We start from the raw sequence: 8,714 nt of genomic DNA, 5'->3' as shown, positions 1-8,714 counted from the left end.
GAAAATCGACTTTTCTCTAACTAGAAATGTAACAAATGAATCCAAAATGGCTAAATTTTCTTTATATAGCCTTGAGGGTTTTTGGTCCGAATACCATTTTTGGACTGTAATATTCCAAACTCTTGAAGGCTTGGGCACTTATTGCAACATATTAAACCCTAGTGTATCCTCTCTCCTGATATCCTCTGGAGCACTAACTTTAAAACACTCAAACTTATCCCAAAAGTTTGATAGTTAGTTGATACAGATTTGACTTCAATTGTACTAGATGGTTTTACCGAATGGAAATTTTTGGGTTGTCACATCATCCCCCCGTTAAAATGAATTTCGTCCCGAAATTCGCTCTCTTAACGTTACTACTGGGGTTGAGCTCTTTTGCTTTGTAGAATACTCACTCGTAGACCTGGCAACTTTGCCCTGGTGGTCTTGATAGGATTCATACTTGGTCCATCTATCATTACCTCGCGTATACAAGCTGTATATGATTAAGATTAGTAGGACTGTCGGATGTGCGACTCTGCCCCAGGTCCACAACCCACGGGGAAAACAGGAGATAGGGCGGAAACACACATACTAGGTCTACCTAATCACACTCATATACCACCCTTGCGTATACATTCGAAAATATTAGGCGGGCTGTATTCGTCCATAGCCTCTATGCTCGGACATTGGTCTGCTGGACGAGTGGTATTTCATGATGGTCTGCGGACGTCTGACGATAAGGCTTCGGAGGATAAGTACTCTTCTCACGAGTACTTCGGGGGTTTAGAATGCGAAAGATAAAGTTTAGGTTTAGGTCATACCTTCGATACGAAATGACGAAAGTTTCGAGAACTTGCCGATCGAGGCGATAGAAACATATGGCTTCAGTATGGTGAGGACCACGCCAACTCATGACGAAAGAAAAACAACGGACTCTATATCGAACAAAGTTTTGGTCAAATGAAAGAAACGTCTGATGAATGACGATGTATCCCTGGTATGCTTAGTACTGCACTCCTAGTATGTCCATCAATGTACTCCTTGTAACTGTTCTCTTGTTTCCTGTTTTCTATTTTGAAATTAACACTCCTATGTATCGTACTGCTATGTGCGCATACATATAAATAAAAGTGCTTTACTAACTGAAAGGATACTTTTATACTATGATCCCCCATGGTACCACTACCATCGCCCGTCGTATACAAGTTGTGAATAGTTAAGATGATTCAGGCAGTCGACTGAGCATCTCTGCCTCAAATCCTCAACCAATTAAGGAAAGGGGACCTAAGCGGAGTCGCTCACTCTAGGTCTGCAACATCTCAGTTGCGCACAACCCTGATGTATATGGTGAGTCATAATAGCTTCTCTAAGGGATCTTTTAATTCTCTTGAATATTACGACCTATTTCAACATGTGAGTTGTTATAGTTACTTTTAAGTGTCATCCCCAAATTTTAATCTTATATGAATATAAATTAATTTTTAAAAGTAAGTACTATTTTGAAAACGTACCACTACTCGACGACGACTCCGAGGTAGATTCTCCTATGGTGATCATCAGAATACGTCCATTCACGCCTGAGTTCTTGATTATTGGGCACTCCCTCTTAATGTGTCCATTCTCACCACAACCATAACATGCTCGGTTTTCTTTAGCTCCGAGGACTTGGGAGATCGGTTGAGCCGGTGTCCTTCAGTAACGGACTGTGTGTCCCTTTTTGTGGTAGTTCAGACACTGCATTTCTCGGCACACTCCAGTGTGGTGAAAGTTGCACTTTCCACATTTTGGAAGGTTTCTAGCATAACGACTGGCAGATGCTGAAGCAGTAGGCGTCATAGCGGCGTACATAGTACTCGCTTGTTGTTTTTATGTGATGTCTTGTGTTGTTCGCTTCTTCTTTCTCTTGTTCTCCGACTCTTGATTATAGTCCTCTTCCCTTGATGACTCGAGAATAGGGACTTTTACGCTGTGGCGGACTCCATGATTGATGAGTCGCTGAGCCAAGCATTTAGCACTATCGAACGTGGTTGGGTTAGAAGACAACACATTTCCTTGGGTCGGAGCAGTCAGACCCCAAATGTATCTCTCTATCTTCTTCTTTTCCGAGGTAATCATCCCGGGGCATAGAGCTGCTAGTTCGCTGAACTGGTCCGTGTAGGTCACTATGTCTGAGCCGACCATAGTGAGATCCCACAACTCTTGTTCCAGCTTTTGAATCTCGCCAAACAGGCAATATTCTTCCCGCATTAACTCCTTTAGGTTTTCCCAACCTATTGAGTTTTCCACTGATAGGGTTAGTGACTTAACATGGCTGTTCCACCATGTTAGGGCCTTGCCATCGAAGGTGCAGGCAACAAACTTCACTTTGCTTCCTTCAGGGCATAAACAGATTTCGAAGACCGACTCTGTTTTGTCGAACCATTGCAGGAGGCCAATGACTCCTTCAGTCCCTTTAAAGGACAGTGGTTGGCATCTGGTGAAGTCCTTGTAGGAGAACTCTCCCTGGCGCACAGGGACCTCACCTTGAGTAGAATCGGTAGGCGCTTCGCCTCCACCTCTACTGGTGGAGTGATATTGTGCCATGGCTGTTGCCACAGCCTCGGCCACTGCAGCGTTCAAAGTTGCTGCATCGATTTGTGGAGAAGGTATGGGAGTTATCGGAGTAGCGTGTCTGGGTGATCTGTGAGGAGGAATCTTTGCTAAAAGAAAACAAAGATGAGACGGAATAAGTCTATAGCAATGGACACAAGCCGAAAGCTGAAAAGACAAGGTTATCCTAGTTCTGGATGTATCGGGTCCTGACTTCCACAGGGTTCTAGGGACAATTCATAAATGAGTCTATACCAAATAAACTCTATGAATTTGAAATAACTATCCTCGAATGAATATCTGTTTCCTGAATAAATGTTACCAGCTGCATGTATGAAAATAATTCTAACACATGAAATGTGAGCAGCGTTTCCACTCGCTCGCTAAATTAACCTAGTTAATATTTATTAGTGTGATGCGTAAGACGTTTTTGTTTACTTCGGCTGATCTTTCCTTGAAATCTTCTCATTGGTTTGTCCTTTTTCCTCCTGAACTCTTCTGTTGTCTACTATGAGGAAGTGGTTATGTTTATCTGGGCTTGTCGTGCGAGAATGAAAGTGACTAAAGAACCTATGAGCTTTAAGGTAACTTTATGGGGTGATCCTTACAGAATCTTCCTATAATTATACTAGGTATACCAGTTGGTATTGTATATAATTGAAGATCAAATAGACCTTCGAACAATTGATCCCACCTCAACACTACTTCCTTAAAAGGAATGGATAGTGAAGCGTCGGTCACAAATTCTATGTCTATAAGGTCTTGATTATATATAAAACTTTATGAATATACCCTGTAAGATTATAGACCTATCCGCAAAGGTCTTTTAAGTTATCACATAAGTTATGTATCTGGACAAAAATACTCCTATAGTATCCTAACGCAATGTAATTGTTATGTTCTAGACTTGTTATCGCGCTATCGTATAATAGAATACCCCCATAGTACTCTAACTCTAACTGTACTTGTTCTGGCGCTGTCTTGACTGGTGTTCTGGTAAGTTTTAATCCTGTTGCAACACCACATCATTCCCAAACACATGTTGGTCACATCTCGAATGAATATAGTTGATCAGGCTATATTGATCCTAGCTATGATTACATAACTGTTCAGGTGGACGACAGTGTCCAACCTCTAAATACTTTTAGTTCCGTTCTCCTCGTGATCCTAGTTCTATTATGTACATGTATGAGCAACTAGGTATATTTTTATAACTTGAAGTTATAATCTAAAATATATCATTATCCAGAGCACTTAAGCCCCATTGTATTTATAGACGTATATCTTTTATCGGTTGATATACTTAGTTCACTATAAACAATGCTCTGATACCAATCTGTCACACCCCAAAACCAGAACGGCGGAAACGTTCGGGGGTGGAGGACGTCATGTCAAGTATCACGAGATATGTATATGGTAAGCAAGTAATGAACAACCATTTCATTTAGAAAGAAAGTGTTTACAATGTATGTGTTCACAAAACATAGAAGTCATAAACAATTAACAAAACAAGACTTGAAGCTATAATGCTCCATCTTCTGAAGTCCCAGCACGAGCACCTGTCTAATAGTCTCCTGAGCATACAAGTTATTTGAAAGAGTTGATCAGCAATTAAGCTGGTGAGTTCATAAGATTTTAGTGATGTGAGTAAGCTGTAAAAAATGTGGTTAAAAATGTATATGTAAAGTGATGTAAGCTGTAAAGTGTTGTTTTGTAAAGTTTGCCTGTTCCTCTAGAAAATCATATATTTCCTACTTAAAACAAGAGTTGAGTAAAATGACACTACAAGCCTTTCTATGCGTAATAAGTGGGTACAAGTTATATATACTTGGAGTAAACAAACAATCGATTATGCGCATTTGCCCTAAACCTACAACCCGACGGGGTACAGTAAGTAAGGCGGATAGCACATATTCCATAGGTTGTTAGATCGTTGTCATATATAACCTGGGTGTATTCACTTGTTACTCATGGAGTTATTTGTAATGGTTCCTTTATGTCTAATGGAGAGTTCCTTTTAAGAAAACCTATATTTCTTATAATAAAATATTGATTATGGTGATTACTTTTATAATAGCTTTGTTTATACTTCTATATATAATTTGGTATCGGGTAGATAATAGATTGGGTGACCTCGGTGTAAACCCACATCCAACGGGAACAGGATGTACAACGAAGAACACACATCCTATTAGTTGTCGGATATTAGTTTTATATATAAACATGGTGTATAAACTAAGGTGTTATAGAGTTAACTCACTTAAAGTCTTTAAAACTATACTGGCTTAATAAAATGGATTAAGTCCTTAACTGGGAAATCGCTAGTTTTGTATATCAAAATTACTGACTTTGAAACGAAAGTTTTGTACTAGAAAAACTGTGCATTGACTCTAGTGTCCTATGACCTGATCCATACTTGGTACCCTTATGATGACTTAATGTATACTAAGCATAAATATATATAGAGTCGGGTAGATAATAGATTGGGTGACCTCGGTGTAAACCCACATCCAACGGGAACAGGACGTACAGCGAAGAACACACATCCTATTAGCTGTCGGAATCTATGTAACGCCCGCAAATCCGGGCTAGTCAAATTAGAGGCAATAGGGGTCGAAAACGACTTTTTGACAAAAGATTATTTAGAATAAATAATCTTAACCAAGTTGTACAGTATGTTACAAGGTTTTCGTACATATAAAGAACGCCGAAATCCGAGTTATAACGAAGGAGTTATGACCCGTTGAAGTTTCGCGACGGAACCGGCACGATACCGGGAAGCGTAAATAGTGAATTTACGATAGAGCGATATTTAGCCTTAGCGATCTAAACGGAAGTCGTAGAATATGTTAAACTAAGAACATCGATAAAAAGAACGCCCAAATCTGACTTCGTATGAGGAAGTTATGATTTTTCTAAGATTTAGCATAGTAGTGCACAGCCCGAAATCTGAATTCTAGATCGGTTGATTTTTAGCCGACGGGATCTAAATGAAAGTTGTAGTACTCGTAAATACCAACGCGTGGATATAAAGAACGTCGATAATAGAGCTCGTATGCGAAAGATATGGACGAAGCTTAGTCCCTACTTTTCGAGCGCGACAAATTCGATACAGTTTTGTAAATCCGAGATAGAATGAGAATTAGCCAACGAGGTCTAAATGAGAGTTGAAGATCTCATTAATAGGAACTCAACGGTAAAAAGACAGACAAAAACGGAACTCGTATGCAAAAGTTATGGACGAAGCTTAGTCTCTACTTTTCGAGCGTGGCGAATTCGATACAGTTTTGTAAATCCGAGATAGAATGAGAATTAGCTAACGAGGTCTAAATGAAAGTTGAAGATCTCATTAATAGGAACTCAAAAGTAAAAAGACAGACAAAAACGGAGCTCGTATGCAAAAGTTACGGACGAAGCTTGGAGACTACTTTACTATACACTTCCTATAAATACAAGGGTGAACTCCTCATATTTTCTTCACACCATAAGCCTTTCTTTCTCTCTCTAACTTCTCTCTAACCTCCCTAAACCCCTCCCAAGTCTAGGGAACCTCCCTATCACGAGAAGAAAGCCCCGGAGCGCCCGACGGCTCCGAGAAGAAAAGCTTTCGGCTCGGAAACGCTGCTACGGCGAAGCCCGGTTTTTAATAAAAACCCGCTGTAAGTGAGCTACGCCTATAGTATATTTAATATAGATTTTATTTAATTATAGTAACATTGTTAGGACCTTAAAATAATTATTTGGGCTATTATTATGAGTTATATTGAGTGTTATTTAACGTTTATATAATAGTAATAATAGCTAGACTATTAAATTAGTCTCGTCAAGCGTTAGACTAAACTCTAGTGGTAATGATACTAGGTTTCGTCAAGGGATAATTGTTTTAAGAGTAACGAAGTGCTGTCTGAGTGCCGACTCACCACCTTTCAGGTGAGTGCATAGTCCCTTTCATCTTACACATAGATTTGAAGTATTTTATATAAACTACGTGCTATGTGTGCACATTATCTGAATACTTGCTGTCTATGCTGGTTGAATGTTTTATACATGTTTTAAAGGACTTAAACTGTATACGTATTATATATATACGAAAATGTTGGGTATGAGATGGGTAGATGAATGATGAGAGATAGAAGATGATGTGAGTATACATTGGCAGCTATAGACTTAGTGCCTATGGGATGAACACCGGTAGCTATGGACTTAGTACCTTTTAGACGTTAATAGCTATGGATTTAGTACCTGTTGGGAATTGGTAGCTATGGACTTAGTACCTATTAGTTAGACGCTGGTAGCTAAGGATTTAGTACCTGTAGGAATTGGTATCTATGGACTTAGTACCTGTTGAACATTGGTAGCTATGGACTTAGTACCTATTAGATAAATACTGGTAGCTATGGATTTAGTACCCGATGAATAGACTATAGCAGCTATGGAATTAGTGCTTTATGAACGAACATTGGCAGCTATGGATTTAGTGCCAGTCCCATAACCTTGGAAGTAAGGGACTTCGGAATAAACGAATGCAGGATAGATGACTCTTAGGTTAAATCCTTAAAGAGTAAAGAAGATAATGGGGATGGGTAATTGGGTTGATTGTTTGATTGAACATAATAATTATATTATTGTGGGTTGAAAATCCTATGTACTCACCAGGTTTCCCAACCTGACCCACTCAGTTTATGTATATCATAGGTGACGAAGTGAAGTGACATTACACTGAGAGATTTAAAAGAGATGTAGATCACTAGTGTAAATCATTGTAAGTTCTGTTTATGCTTATGTTTCGGTATTAACGATGACATCCCAAACATTTTAAAATGAAATAAATACGTTTCTTCGAAAATGTTTTAATAACGTATTCACCATGTTTTTCTGGGAACAAATTCCGCAACCTTTTTATAAAATGAAGTACTCTGATTTTTATAAAGCATAAACAAAATCGGTCTTTTTTGGCCGTGATTTTGAGGATGTCACAGTTGGTATCAGAGCATTAGTTTAAGCGAACTAGGAATATGGATTTATTTCTAGACTTAAACTTAGAATTCTAAGCGATGATTGTGAGGTGTGAGCACTAGCTTATTTTAGGAATTGTGCCTAAAATGCTTTTATGTGCTAAATCTTTTGTGCATGATATGTTGTTAATTTTTCGGATCTATGGTCTGTTGCTGACCGGATCTGGAAACCTTATGTGTTTAGGATTCTAAACGTACGACTACGGTATTAGAACTAGCATGTAAACGTTTCGGAGTGATAAGGATGATTTAAACGTCAAGTAAAGGTCTAAATTCACCTTATTCGATGTATAGATCGAGATGGTAAGGACCCGTAGCGGAAACGTAAACGCAAATGGGAACAGGAACCAACCCCCAGTGGTTCAGCAAATACCTGTTGTAGAAGAAGTTGCGCCTGAGCCAGTCACCATGGATGGAGTTCAAGCCATGATCCGGGCTATGTTGGCTGAACAAAGGGAAGAAATGAGACGGATGTTGAATAGGGACGAACCTACTATGCCCATTGAGCAACCCGAACTGATTCCCGAGAAATCTGAGGAAGGCAACTACAGCCGCCAAGTGATTCAAGTTGGGACACAAGGTGAGCAAAGGGATGGCCCAGAAGGGAGAAACAACAAGGATGGGCGGATGTACAAGAACTTCTTGGGTGCGAAACCACCAAGCCTCTCAGGAAGCCCAAAGCCGGTTGAGATTATGGATTGGATCTCTGAGATGGAGATGGTGTTTGAGAGCTGCAACTGTAATGAGAAACAGAAGACTGTCTTTGCAGTAAGACAGCTGAAAACTGGAGTCTTGAGCTGGTGGAAGCTATTGGCAGATACGATGCCACGAGGAGAAGCCTTAAGGATGTTGTGGGAAGACTTTTTGGAACAGTTGAAAATGTAGTACTGCTCGGAGGTAGATCTGATAGACCTAAACTACGAGTTTCAGAACCTGAAGAAAGGGAAGATGAGTGTTGATGAGTATGCCACCGCATTTACCGAGAGGATGAAGCTATTTCCTTACTTGGTGCCTACTGAACTCTCCAAGATCGATAGGTTTGCTAACGGACTGCCCACTGACTTTGATCTAATGGTCAAAATGGCAACTACCTTGAAAGCAGCTGTTAGGGCAGCTAAGAACGTAGAG

Source organism: Lactuca sativa, chromosome 6 (genome assembly GCF_002870075.4).
Source record: "Lactuca sativa cultivar Salinas chromosome 6, Lsat_Salinas_v11, whole genome shotgun sequence".
Classification (NCBI taxonomy): domain Eukaryota; kingdom Viridiplantae; phylum Streptophyta; class Magnoliopsida; order Asterales; family Asteraceae; genus Lactuca; species Lactuca sativa.
The sequence above is the reverse complement of the archived record's forward strand: the minus strand, read 5'-3'. Positions refer to the sequence as shown.